The 14,148-nt window shown below is 36.2% G+C and overlaps 1 protein-coding gene across 7 annotated transcripts in view; it reads left to right on the forward strand.

Annotated features, from left to right (window-relative positions):
- Positions 1-14,148, forward strand: part of LOC117175154 (F-box/LRR-repeat protein 7) — a 505,186-nt gene that overhangs the window by 164,058 nt on the left and 326,980 nt on the right. Inside the window, exon 2 of one of the 7 annotated variants that reach the window (XM_033364743.1) lies at positions 11,871-12,015. The exons of the other annotated variants lie outside the window; for them this stretch is intronic. The gene's annotated coding sequence lies outside the window, so the exon portion shown is untranslated. The remainder of the gene's footprint in view (positions 1-11,870; positions 12,016-14,148) is intronic. 7 annotated transcript variants of the gene reach the window in all.

Consider the following 14,148-nt stretch of genomic DNA (forward strand, 5'->3'; position numbering starts at 1 on the left):
GGAAACTATAATGCGGGATTGGAAAAAAGGAAAAGGTGTAAGTGGGAGGCATAGACAAAGGGGAATGATAACAAATTGCAGGAAGAAAAAGACAGAATGCGCAGACGACTGAATGAAATAGAAGGAAGTCTAGAAGGAGAAGGGAGAGGGGAAAGAAAGCGAAATAGAGTAATTATAAGAATGAAAGTAGAAATTGGTTCGGGAAAGGAAGAAGTAGAGAAGCTAATAAACGACATTGGGGCTCAGGTGAGAGTCGAGGCGGTAAAGGTGCTAGGGAGAAACACAGAAGGGAAAACCGGAGTGTTCACAGTGAAAGTGGGAAGCGTTTGTGTGTATAGAAGAAGAGGAGCAGAGAAAGGTTGGAGAGTAATAAGGGAATGGGTGGAAGAAAGGAATGATGAGCTGGTCCTGATAGTGGGAGACTTAAACGCGTGGGCAGAAGAGTTAGAGGGTGAAGTGAAATTTATATGTAAAGGGGAGACTATGATCGATTACATTTTAGCAGAAGAAGGAATAAGGAAGGGAATGGATAAAGTGAAAGCAGGTGATAAGAGGCAGTTAGAGAAAAGTAGGTATATGGAAGAGGTGGAACAAGCTATCAGGGAAGGAAGAGGATGGGAGATGATCAATAGGAAACGAGGAGTTGCGTCGCGTTTTTTATATATTAATAATATTTACTTATAACATATTTTTATATGTGACCTAATTTCCTCATGTAGGACTATTGGATATCTATATTGTTTCTTCTAAAAAGGTATGTTGTCTATTGCATAAATTTCTTGGAAGGATTATCTCTCATAAATCTATTTAATTTCTTAGATATGTGAGAGTTTTATATTCTCTTTAATTATTAATTTAAACATGCTGTTTGTTGATAAAGTGTGCAGAAGCTTCACCATACTCTTCTTCATCAATAGGATACAAATGATGAATTTCCTTTTTCAAACAGTTAGGTACCAAGGGTGGACCATTTTCTCTAAATTTAGTGATCATGCTGATTCTATTAGTGAAATTTGCGAACGCTATATTATCCTTATTTATTATTATTATTTTTCATGTCTTTTAAATAAAAAGGTTTTAGGACCTATAGAGATATTTCCTTTAATGCTATCATAGATGAATGCGTGTTTGTCTAAAAATCTCTCTCTATAATACCATATACTAGAATGTTACTCCTTTCATCGAATATTTAAAAGGACCCCGCACTAAATGTATGGGAAAATGGCTTTCGGTGGATTTAGCTGAAACTTTGTAATTTTTAAGGTTATAAGTGCCGGATGAAATATCCGTAAAAAACCAAAAAAAAAATGGACAGTTTTAGCGCTATGCGGCGCTAAGCGCTCAATATCAGTGAATAAAACGAAATACAACAGATTTTGTTACGAAAGCGATGTCAACATAGAAATCACGGTTCAGATCGTGGTCTGTCATATTTTCGCCTACACCGTTGAGTCATATAGCGCGCTTCTCAAAACGATCAAACGCTAAGCGCCCAAGATTTTAATTTAACTAATTCATCACTTTTTTAAAGGCAGAAATGGTACCCAAAGTAACATTACTAACTAGTGCATACATTCCGATAATTACATTGTACTGTTCTCAAGAGTGCCGAACGCTAAGCGCTCATGATCAGTGAATAGAACGAATTACAATAGATTTAGTTACGAAAGCGATGTCAACATAGAAATTACGGTTCAGAGCGTGTTCTGTCATATTTTCGCCTACACAGATGACTCATATAGCGCGCTTCTCAAAACGATCAAATGCTAAGCGCCCAAGATTGTAACTTGACTAATTAATCACTTCTTTAAAGGTAAAAATGGTACCCAAAGTAACATTAGTAACTGCTACGCACATTCCGATAATAATAGTGTACCCTTCGCAAGAGAGCCGAACGCTAAGCACCCATGATCAGCGAATAAAACCAATCCCAGTAGCTTTTGCGAAATATTAAACTATTTATGGCTCTTGATTCGGGTTCGCTTGTTCACTTCTATTAGCAGCGTCTAGAATCCTTTGTAGCAAGGAAGTTTGAGGATACTTTACGTGTTGCTGGTGATGTGCATAACCCAGGAACCATAAAACGCTTGCAATGTGTGTGCAAGTGCCAAGAGTTCTGGCTCCTGACTTACATGTGCAGTAATAACCGAGAAGCGTTTCGTTATTGTCTGATCCTATGTCATCGATCTCATTGAACGCTATCCACAGCTGGTACCTTGTCGCATTTCGGAAACGAGAAAATACTCGTACTCTGATCAAACCAGGTTTATTAAGTCGCGAATCTAGTTGAAACTCATCTTCTTCTCATTGCAGCTTGTCTTGAACGTAAGATGGGGCAAGTTCTACTTGATACACGCCAATTTTTATGTCGCGTATCATTCACGTCATTTCTTCCGCTGCTGATTCTTCTTTTCCTCTTCCTCCTCTATCTACTCCCTCTTTTTGTCTTGTTTTTTTATAAAGTTTGCTTTTTGTTTTAAATGATCTGGTTTCTTAATTGTTTACTCTTGTTCTGACGGCTGCCTCGACCTTATATGCTGCAGCAAATGCTTCGTTTAAATATTATGGATGTTGAGGATTAATTTTTATTTCATATTCTTCTCTTATGTTTTGTAGAAAAGTATTAACTCCCAGTTAACTTTCTGATCCTAGCCGAATATTCAACTCAACCGATGATATTTTTTTCCATCTGAATTATGTTGACTTTTGTCTTGTATTTTAAGAAACCTATTAAAAAGGTGTCTAATCCTTCAGTTGTTCCCATTTGACAGGTTTCTCTTTGTCGATTAATAGAAGTGTAGGTCTCCCTTTCGCCGAATAGGTGTCGTAGTCTGTTTTACAAATCCTCGTAGTCGGCAACACCATCTATTCTTATTTAGCCTGCTTCTCGTCCTTTTGTTTTTGAGTATTGATGCCGATTCTTAAAATTCTTCTTTCGTTCGTTTTTGTTCTAGCTTTTGCATGTTTAATTTTCTGAATAAAATGTTCATATTTAGTTCCATTAAAGTCTAGAACCAAGTTGATGGTTGTTCTAAAATTGAATTCATTTGCCTCCGTGCTTATTGGATTCGCATATTGTTTAATGTTTATGTTTGTAAGTAATTAGGTTTGCCAGATCAGAAATAGACAGAGAAGAATCGTTAGAAATAATGAATAGTTCAATTTTTATTTTAAGTATAGAATACTTGGCAGACTAAGACCATTTTTGAGAACTGCACAGATCACTCACTCGTTTATATTGACATTTTTGTAAGATGTGAGATATAATGTTTTTGAGTTAATCACTTTACTCATTCGAAAAGATCGGACAACGATCTGTCTCGATTCACTGCTGCTTTCACACTGGTGTTTTCAAGTGATAAGGCTATCATCGCACACTCAAACTGTGAAATCACGTGACATCAAAAATTCATTTAAATAATAAGGAAACCGAAAATAGCTTTGAAATAGGCGATGTCGAGTATTTGTCAACAACGCATATGCCGCCCGCCGTAAAGAAACAGTATAAATGTAACTAAAATTTAACAGTCTTAGCCGCCCCCCATAATCTACTAAGTTTAAAGAATATTTTATTTTTAAGTCTAATTAATAAGAGTTGTTCAGATTTCGCTAATTTCTTTCGCTCTGATTGATAACAGACAAATATGAGTAATCGGACGATTGTATTCCGAACTGGCAGTTTTTACACGAACAGAACGTACTAAATCGTCTCCACCCTTATATCATTTAATTATACGGCCTAACAACTATTTAGAAGGCGGTAAGAATCATGTTTCACAAGAAAGATTTCACCGATCACAAGATTTAGCTCTTTGTTGAACCATTTGCATCGTTTTTGTAAAGTCTGTAAATAATCAACAGCCCACCTTCTCCAGTAAATCTCTGACATTTTTTGTACCAACTGCCATTGATTTAAACGATTTTCCTAAGTAAATTACAATAAGGGTTCTGGAATGCTAGTCAAAGGGGCCCCAATCAGAAAATCTCCAGGTGTAAGATAGGAAAAGTCTTTAGGATCAATTGAAAGAGGGGCAATAGGACGGGAATTGAGGCAAGCTTCTATAAGAGTAAGAAGAATTTAAAACTCTCTGTATGTAAGAGTTTGTGCACCTACAATTTTTTTCAGATGGTGTTTAAAACTCTTTACTCCAGCCTCCCATAAACCCCCAAAATGAGGGGAGGAAGGAGGTATGAAATGCCAAGAAGTACCTTGAGTTGTGAACTCAAAAGGCAATTTTTTAATTCTCGATCAGCACCGTGAAATGTCGTACAAGTATCACTGTACAAGTATATAGGTCTTCCTCGCCTTAAAGAAAATCGTTGAAAGGCAGCGAGAAAAACGGCAGATGAATAATCAGAAACGAGTTCTAAATGGTCAGCTCGCGTACAACAACAGACGAAAAGCGCAACGTAACTTTTGTGACTCTTTCTGCCACTTCCGGAAGCAAAGCGAATATTAAATGGGCCTGCATAGTCCCCATCAGAATGTGTGAATGGACGATGTGGGTTTACTCTAAATTCAGGTAAGTTCCCCATAAGTTGTTGAGACAAAGCCGCTCTCTCACGTGTGCACTCTAGGCAACATTTGATCAGTCGTTTAACCAAAGATCAAGCTCCTAAAATCCAGTAACGCTATCTGAGCATATGTAAAGTTAATTGCTGGCCACCGTGTAAAGATCGTAGGTGAGCATTCATGACGATAAGCTCACTTATGTGGTGACGCGGCAAAATGATAGGATGCTTTTCATCAAAACTGATAGAAGCATGCCGTAATCTTCCACTTAACCTTCGGAGATTGTTGGAATCCAAAAATGGATTCAAACATTTTAATAGCGAGTTCTTTGGAAGCACCCTACCTTCTTCGTTCAAAGCTTTCATCTCATTAGAAAAGGAATTTTTCTAGACAAATTTAATCAAAAATATAACAGCTTGTTGGATTTCAATCGTATTAAGAGTAATGGTTGAAAATTTAGGTTTAGGCTTATTAAGTTTTGAGTGCTTGAGCACAAAGGCATCAACAAACCTTTTACAATAGGCCGTTACGCAAAGCAATCTTGGCCAAGAGGAGAATTCAAGCATCAAGTTGAATGGGCTTTTGATCACACTCAAAACATGATGACTCTCTAGTGGCCGCTGTTCTAAATTTGATTGCGACGGGTCTGCGTGACGATATTCAGGTCTTTTTGAGGAATGCAAAGTTAACCAAGGTGGGCCTTGCCACCATGAGGAATGCCTTATCAATTTTTCGGGCGTGAGTCCCCGTGTAGCTAAGTCGGTCGGATTATCTTCAGTAGAAATATATCGCCATTTCACGCGAGTTACCAGCTCATGAATTAGGGAAACTCTATTGGCAACAAACACAGTCCAATTAGAAGGATGTTTTCCTAGCCAAGCCAAAACTTTTACGGAATCAGTGTGGCAGTAAACAGGAATTTAACCAATGACATAGTTTTCATGACAAACTTAAGTGTTTTGGTTAGCACCGCAGCTCGACACAACTCCAAACGAGGAATTGATACATATTTAACAGCAGTCACTTTAGATTTAGCCATTAGTAGGCAAACCTGAGCCTCCTTTAAATCCTCACGAAGAATTCTAATGTAAACGGAAGCGGAATAAGCTTTTGACGAAGCGTCAGAAAAGCCCTTAAGCTCAAATTCAGAGTTTGTCTGCAGTTGTCGTGTCCATCTGGTTACTTTAAGTGCTTACAATTTTCTCAGAGAACCATGATAATTTAACCATTTAATTTCCAGATCATCCAGTAGTCTGTCGTGCCTGTCGAGTTTAGGCAGCTGCAGTTTCTGCATTAAAATTTTTGCCACTATTATAACTGGAGTTATCCAACCCATAGGATCATACAACTTAGCTATTAATGAAAGAACAATCCGTTTTGTTGGGTTTTCGACTAAAGAAGAAGTCACTTTAAAAAGGAATGAATGAGACTCAGGATCCCAAAATAAACCTAGAACCTTCAGCTGAGCATCCTCCGCTCATGGAAATTTGATAGCACGTTTATGTTCTCCCGAGGAACAATCTTCAAATAGTTTGGGTTCATTTGCGGCCCATTTTCGAAAATGAAAATAATGAGCACAGGCAGTAGCGTAAGTAACGGTTAAAAGTCTATAAGCGACGAGCTTTTCATCAGGGGGAATCGGGACAATTTTTTGATAGTCGCAATTTCGAGGGTCAATTAGAATTTGTCTCAACATTTTTTCAATGTAAGCCATATAAACAAAGCGATGTAATCTCCAATTCATAATGATTGGAACCAAATCAATCAGAATCTTAGGACCGATGTGAAGATGCGAATTCAAGGAAGAATTATTGGAAGTTAAACTGGAAGCATTAAAAACAACCCTCAACTTAGTAGTGGAACTACTTTCTCTTAAGATAGGGTGATGAAGCAAATACATAGTTTGTAGAAAACTATCCAATTTGTTTTCTTGAAGAAATTCCATGTGTCCAAGGCTTTCATATTCTGATAAGAAACTTAAGTATTGTAACAATAATTCCGATTTCTCTGATAAACGACGAAGCACTTTATGCAAAACGATCTTAGCTCTCTCCAAGGATGTACGTATTTTTATGGGATGACCGTTTTTGAAAGGTAAGCGTATCATGTAACGCCCGTCTTTTGTTCGTTGGTAATTTGTGGTGAAATGCTCATCACAAAACATCTCCTCATCTGTCAAATTATTTTAAAAGGGAACTTTCTGCAACTCCCAGAACCGGGTTAATTCTTCATGCAAGACTTCTGCTGAAATAGCTTGATGTCCTGTAACTGGAATGTTAATTTCTATCTTATTTGTGACTGAAACCGGCCCACATAATATCCAAACAAAAAAAGTACTTTGCGCAGGAAGAGAACCCAATATACCCTGTTGGAGACCAGGAAGTAAGACCCCTATACTACTGCTTTAACCTTTTAGTAGCGTGGATTTAATATTTTCATTGCTCTCTCGATAATAAAACAACATTCAGATCGTTGGTCCAGCACAAATCTAAATCTGTGACATCTTCCATTTTCGGCTTGGAAGGAAATAACAGCCGTAGCGAGTAAGGTTGAGCGCGACATATTTTGATGATTATTCAGAAAATTAAACGAAACTTGATCGTCTGCTTCTTTAAGTGCAACATGTTTTAGCCCTACCTTCACGGTGAAATTGCCGGGATCATTTGATTGTGACGCGAGAGAACCCGAAACTGCCAGTTGAGAAGTAACCGATGCAGAGTTAGTTGGTGATAAGGTGGGATTTGAATTATAATCATCGGAATGCAACAGGGAATTATGTCTCCTACCGCACTTGTAACATTTGAATTTACTAACACAATTATAAGGTCGATGTCCGGGCGTGAGACAATTATAACAACAATGATTATTTGTAGCAACTTCCCTACGCCTGTTCACAGACAGAACTTTGAATTAGTTGCATTTAAATAAACAGTGATTACGCTTACAAAGGAAGTACTTTGAGCTAGACGTTGCGTTGTGGCTCCTAACTCCCGATTGTTTTGAAGACCTACTCTTTTCTTGAGAACTCGCATCAGGTTTTAAACCTTTCATAGCCTCCAAAATACGTATTCGAGTCTCCAAAAATGAGTCAAGTTGCTGATAAGTGGGATAATCAATGCTAGCACTAATATGCATCTCCCATTCCTTGAGAGCACTAACAGGCGGTGGTCACTCAATGCTTTAGATGTGTCGCAACAAACTCGACGTTGGAGCCATTTAGCGTATACTCATATCACTAAGATAAGATAATAGATGACCGTTCAAATAATTGCGATTATACCCAGATACTTTTCGGATAATAGACTTAATAACTAAATAAATTGCAGAAAACAATATAAAAACAAGTAGAAATACATAAATAATTTTTCAGAATAATTATTTATGCATTTCTAGTTGTTTTTGGACTGTTTTCTGTATGAAAGTATGTTTTTATGAAAAGAAAAGATTGTGAAATTATTTGTGAAGTATGTTTCCGGTGAAAACAGCAACAACGAACAGTTACCGTGGTTACTGTTGACCATTTTGCAAATTTTGAACATAGACTAGCGGAGTGAGGTGCGGGGAGCGCAATCGCTGTGCCACCTGGCGTATACTCCTAACGGGATCAAAGTATGTTCAGACACTCTCTCCAATGTGAGTGACCACCACCTGAGCACTGATATCAAACTTTTTAACCATTATAAAAACAAGTAAATCACTCCAATGTTCTGTTAAGCGTTTAAGATTTTTGAGAGTCGTCAATGACTTATTTGTTTTATCGCGTAATTTTTGAAGTCTTCCAGAATATTATTTGACACATTAGGAAGATTGATAAAGGCTTGTAAATGAGTTGAGATTAAAGCTCTCTTATTGTCAAATCTTGTCTTTAGCGACTCCCAAGTGGAGATAAAGTTAGCATCAGTTATCGAAACATGTCTTAAAAAATCTTTAGCTTTGCCCTTTAAGGACAATTTGAAATAGTGTAATCTTGTTACATTTGACAAGGAATCGTTTTGAGTTATTAAAGCATTAAATAAATCGCGAAAATTCTCCCAATCCTTGTAGTCTCCAGAAAACTCCGGTACAGTCATTTGAGGAAGTTTACCAGGCAAGGAATCATGACAAATAATTGGAGACTGATTTAAACTTTCATTAGCCTTAGTTTCAGGAGTAAACAAGACCAACTGATCATATAGAAAAGCTCGCGCATGGAGATAAGCATTTTCAATAGCGAGATACTTAGACTTTGTGAAATATTCAAATTTCTTACGCTCAGCCGACGTAGTTCCAGCTTCAATTTCCAGATGCAGGGTTTCACAACTCTTCCAGTGTTGGTCAGAAAGTTCTATCCTTGATTTGAGAGTAGCCACTGTTAGATTGGCTTTTCCAATTTTCCTAAAATTGGTTTCAGTGCGTAGAATAGCCTGAGGAATCTCTGATAACTCAGAGAATAATGGATCCATTTCAACAAAAGGAGAAATTCAAACTGACAGTTGCTGATAATTCAGCTAAAATTGAAAAGTCTTCATTTGCAAACTAAAGAACTGATTTGCTTTACTTTTAAAGTGCTCTAACAAGGCGAGCAAATTTGAGTGTGTGAGAGCATACTTATTCATAAAATGTCAATAAATCATCACTGAAATACTACAATGTGAATTATTATTATTATTTTATTTGCCAGAATGTGCCTCTCTCATTGTGGGTAAATTAAAGTTGTCATCTTACCACTGGAGAAGGTTAGAAATCGATGAAGTCTAAAATTAAATGTGTTGACAATCATCCAAATATCATCTGACAAACCTGTTATTTCTTCTTTCATGTGAAGAATGACAGCATGAAAGAGTACAGTACAGACTGCTTGAAGAAGGAAGACTGCCTTACAGTACGTGCGAAGATGTTGTCACCAGCTTATATCCTTGCTATGTGACCTCAAACCGTCATATTTTCCACCTAGTTCCTATGCTTTCATTTAATAAAATTTCTTACTTTGGTCTTTTCTGTATCAATTTCACACTTTTGAATGTTTTTTCACGATCATCTATCCGGCTCGACGGACCATTTGTTCAATGTTTCTGTTTATAAATAATTAATTTGGCAGATCAGGAATAGACAGAGAAGAAACGTTAGAAATAATGAATATTTCAAGTTTTATTTTAAGTATAGAATACGTGGTAGACGAAGACCATTTTTGAGAACCCCACATATCACTCACTCGTTTATATAGACATTTCTTAAGATGTAAGATTTAATGTCTTTATTGAGTTAATCACTTTACTGATCCGAAAAGATCAGATAACGATCTGTCGCGATTCACTGCTGCTCGCACACTGTTTTTCTCAAGCGACAAGGCTATCATCACACACTCAAACTGAGAAATCACGTGATTTGAAACATTCATTTAAATAATAAGGAAAGCGAAAATAGCTTTGAAATAGGCGATGTCGATAAATTGAATAATTTTCAATCGCAGAAAATCTCATTAAGACGAAACATTAGAACTTTAAACACATATCAATTTTTATAGTCCCTGATTAAAGCTATGAAGTTATCTAATCGTAATGTGATTCTCTCTAATAGTGATTGGATTTCTGTAGTCCTTTGAAATATCAGCCAGTGTGTAGTTTTCAGGATCGACGAATCACCATAGCAACTTTTCTTATTCACATTCATGTTCTCACACGACTTGCCACTTCGCCTACTCTATTTAAAAATAGGTCGAGGACAGTCAATAATGCTGTCTATCTATTTTATTTTATTACTTTTCATTTATTTATTTTTTAATTTTAAATTAAGTAAGTTCTTTTTCCGAGATATCACCATGTTGATATCCTAGGCGTTTTACTTGACAATTACCGTTATTCTTAAGTATCATTCACATTGTTCAAAACTTTGAAAAAATTACGATATATGTGTTTGCAGGGCATATTAATCGTAAAAATTCGGATCCGATTACGGAAGTTTGATGATAAAATTGTGTGCAACTGTTTTGCGCTTTGCTTCATTGCTAATTTTGCATGAAGAAATTGGCGAGAAAAAGTTTCGTCGTCACTTTCAACTTCTTTTACTTTCATAAATGAAGGTGAATGAAGATGAAATGAAGTTAAAGTCTCAATGTCAGCTAATGTATTTTCGCCTTCATTTCGACTATAAAAGTTGTAGTTATTACCGTTTTTACAAGCTTTGCATCCGAAATGAAGGTGAAACGATATTGTGGTCTCATCTTTATTTCAGCGTTTTTCACAATCATTATGGAATACATGAAGAAACATTTTTTGTTTGGATGTGTATTTCTTAGGATATTTTGATGTTACAAGATGAAAAGAATACCCTGTTTTCAACCCCCCCCCCCCCCCCCCCCCCCCTATACACACACACGCTCACACGCTCGCATGAATATAATGCATAGTGCCTAATGCATGCATATAATATAATGCCTTCCTCGTCAAATTATGATCAACGAAAACCTTCTTATCGTGTATCCTGTTTTTATTTCGCATTATATACAACTGAAAACAGACAGATAAAACCCAAAACATTTCAAACGGGTGCAAAGAATGGTTTGTGAAATGAATTAATTCATTGACTGCTTACATACCTCAAGTCAAAATGAAAAGTCTGCGCTTAAAAAACTATATTGAGCTTTCTAATTTATCTACTCCACTTTAGCCGTTTTCTCGGGTGGGTGAAGGGTGTGTTGAAAATTAAATTTATTACAATTGAGTAACTCTCCTGAAAGCAATTATCACGTTGAAAGAGAAGCTGAAATGGGACAACATGGTTTGAAGTCAAAATGAAGGTTAAATCAGTAAGATCAACTTTGTAAGTTTGCGGCGTTAAAAGTGAAAGAAGTCGAAACAACGGGTTCCAATATTTTCACCTTTCATTGAATAACGTTTACGCTTAAAGAAGTTGAAACTGACGTCGAAACTTCGACAAGGGGTCTCGCTGATCCTAAAAAGTACTTTGCATTTTCAAAGATTTTTCTAAAGATTAGTTTAGCTAAAAAATGCAAAAAACGAAATGCACATAACTTACGATTACTAATCCAATATGGATGCTATTGGGCTGAAAATTTGCAAACAAAAATCTCATATTAAGCGGCTTCAAATATTTGATACAAATATTTATCGCGAGGGAGCAGGTGATATTTTGAGGTTTTTGGCTGTATCATTGGACTCAGACAGTTATGACAATTAGATGACAGAGCTGTAACTACTATGCGGTACTGGAACTCTGCCGCAACTGTGTTGTGTCGACGTTGTAGAACACTGTTACTCGTGTGTTCTAGAAGATATCATGAATAAAAATAACTGACTATTACTCACCCCATAAATGTATGCTCACCAAAATTGCTTGAATTTCTTTACTTTCCTTACAGGTTGCTAGTGATAATTGACTAACCAAATTCCGGAACTGGGTCCGCTAAAATGGTATTTTCGCAAATAAATTTCTTCAGTTTTTCGACATTTTCCTAACGGGTGGCTGGCTGGCTGACCGGGTTTTGGCGCTGGGCCGGCTGAACGGTAACTTCATAAAGAGAACAGGATTATATAAGTTATGAGACACACTGATTTTTTAAATTAAAAGCACTAAGTTACTTGTTCACACTTCAGTTGAATACAAGATTTAATGAATCTCGAGAAAAAAATATATCCATAAAATACTGGTTACAAAATAAAAAAGAGAAGGAAAGATAAAGTCACGGTGACAAAATAATATTCACGCTTCACTTCTCAGCTACACGGTCGCTCTCTAATAAATACATCTAATTTGTCTACGTCTCATCACAGAACTGACCTGCCCCCACTGACCTTAACCCTATTTCTTAATCTTTTCCTCACTTTCTCATGTTCTAGGAAATTTTACAGTTTTACTAGATCTAAAACTGCGCTTTAAGCGGTGCATTTTTGAATACGACATATTCAGTACAAGATATATAAATCAAATTGAATTTCACCTTAAAGTTTAAATTATCATACAACGCGATCAGCAACAGCCGATTCTCCGTATTACAAAGTATTTAGAATACTACTTTGGTACAGGTATGCATAAAGTCGTCGCAGATCTTCTGTAGATGTCGGCAACGGTTCTGACATGATCTACTCCAACTTGCACGCATAGCGGTGGCACTCCCATATATCATTTTAGACATTACGTTTTAGTGTTGGGGAACCAACGCTAGATGGCGCTAAATGTCAGTAAAATTCACTGCGCATGTGCAAACACAATATTTTCAATTATTTCGACGTTTTGAAAATAAGCTTTAGTCGAAGTGTGAAATTGAATTTGTTATTATATAACACTATCTGAAAGTTGTATTGTGTATATTGTTATACGTACTGTGTTTACTATTACATGCGGATTTAAGAAATTGTGTTAATTGGTAAATATTGAATAAAAAAAGAAAGTGCTATTTGCTTGCTTAGAGGTTAGGTTTTTGTTTTCATATTTTGAAACAGTAACAAATCACTTACAGGTGATATAAATATGGATATAAATATAAGTCAAAGTAATTGTATTAACATCATTGGATGTATGAATATTTGAGATGATGGGCAGAAAATGCAGTGTCTCAGGCTGCACATCGACAGGGCACACAAAATCTCATCGCTTCCCTCATAAAGAATCGTTGGGTCTGAAAGGGCTTACTGCAATTCAATGGCCTTTATATGATGAACTTAATTATGAGGATATTCGAAAAAAGCATCTCGTCGTATGCTGTTGGCATTTCAAAAATAGTGCCTATTTGGAACGAAACAGTGAAAAGAAAATGTTAAAAATGATTCTGTTCCAACATTGTTTTTGCCAAATTCACAAAATATGGCAAGCGAGATACAAATGGGTGAAGTGGAAATTGAAACGGAAGAAATGCCTGTGATAGATCTGGATCGACCTGGAGTACCTGTGGACGAACTGCAGAAGTCTATGATAGATCTCGAAAATGTCGAAATGCCCGTGGAAGAATTTCAGGAGCCTGTTGCAATTATTGGTAACCTTCAAATTGTATTCACTGCTTATTTTCAATAAGGAAATTATTTAATTATCATTTTTTTATTTTATTTAGAAAAAAATATATATTTTAAGCATTCTAAATAAAGTTAAATCCACTTTATGGGGTTTATTTCAATTTGTATAAAAATTAACAATTATTTCTCCTCGTCATAATTTATTATATGCACAGTATTTGCAGTATTATTCTTGTTGTGGAAAAAATAATGAAATATGGTATGGAATTCATATTTTTACAATTATAAACTATTATCGCTTCACTGTGATAATTGATATCACTTCTTTCAATCAAAAGAAATTGTACTTTTATTATCTGAATGAACATTTAACTTATGAAAAACATTTTTATGCATACATTTTTCATAATTTGTAAAGTTAATTTACAAGAAATTAAGCAAAATTTAATATTTACGAGAATTTTGAGAAAGCAAAGTTCGGAAATAATTTCTGTAGAAGAACTCTAAATTCATTTACTTTTAGTGACGGCGGTCAACCATAGATGGCGCTGATTTGGAACGTAAGTCCTCAAAACGATACATGGGAGTGCCACCACTTTGCTTGCCCGTCTGAGCCTAGATGAATTGCGATGACTCTTCCTTTCGCCCAGTGATTCCTAGGAGTATGCTCGTCCTAAATCGCCACCTATT

Source organism: Belonocnema kinseyi, chromosome 6 (assembly GCF_010883055.1).
Source record: "Belonocnema kinseyi isolate 2016_QV_RU_SX_M_011 chromosome 6, B_treatae_v1, whole genome shotgun sequence".
In the NCBI taxonomy this organism is placed as follows: Eukaryota; Metazoa; Arthropoda; class Insecta; order Hymenoptera; family Cynipidae; genus Belonocnema; species Belonocnema kinseyi.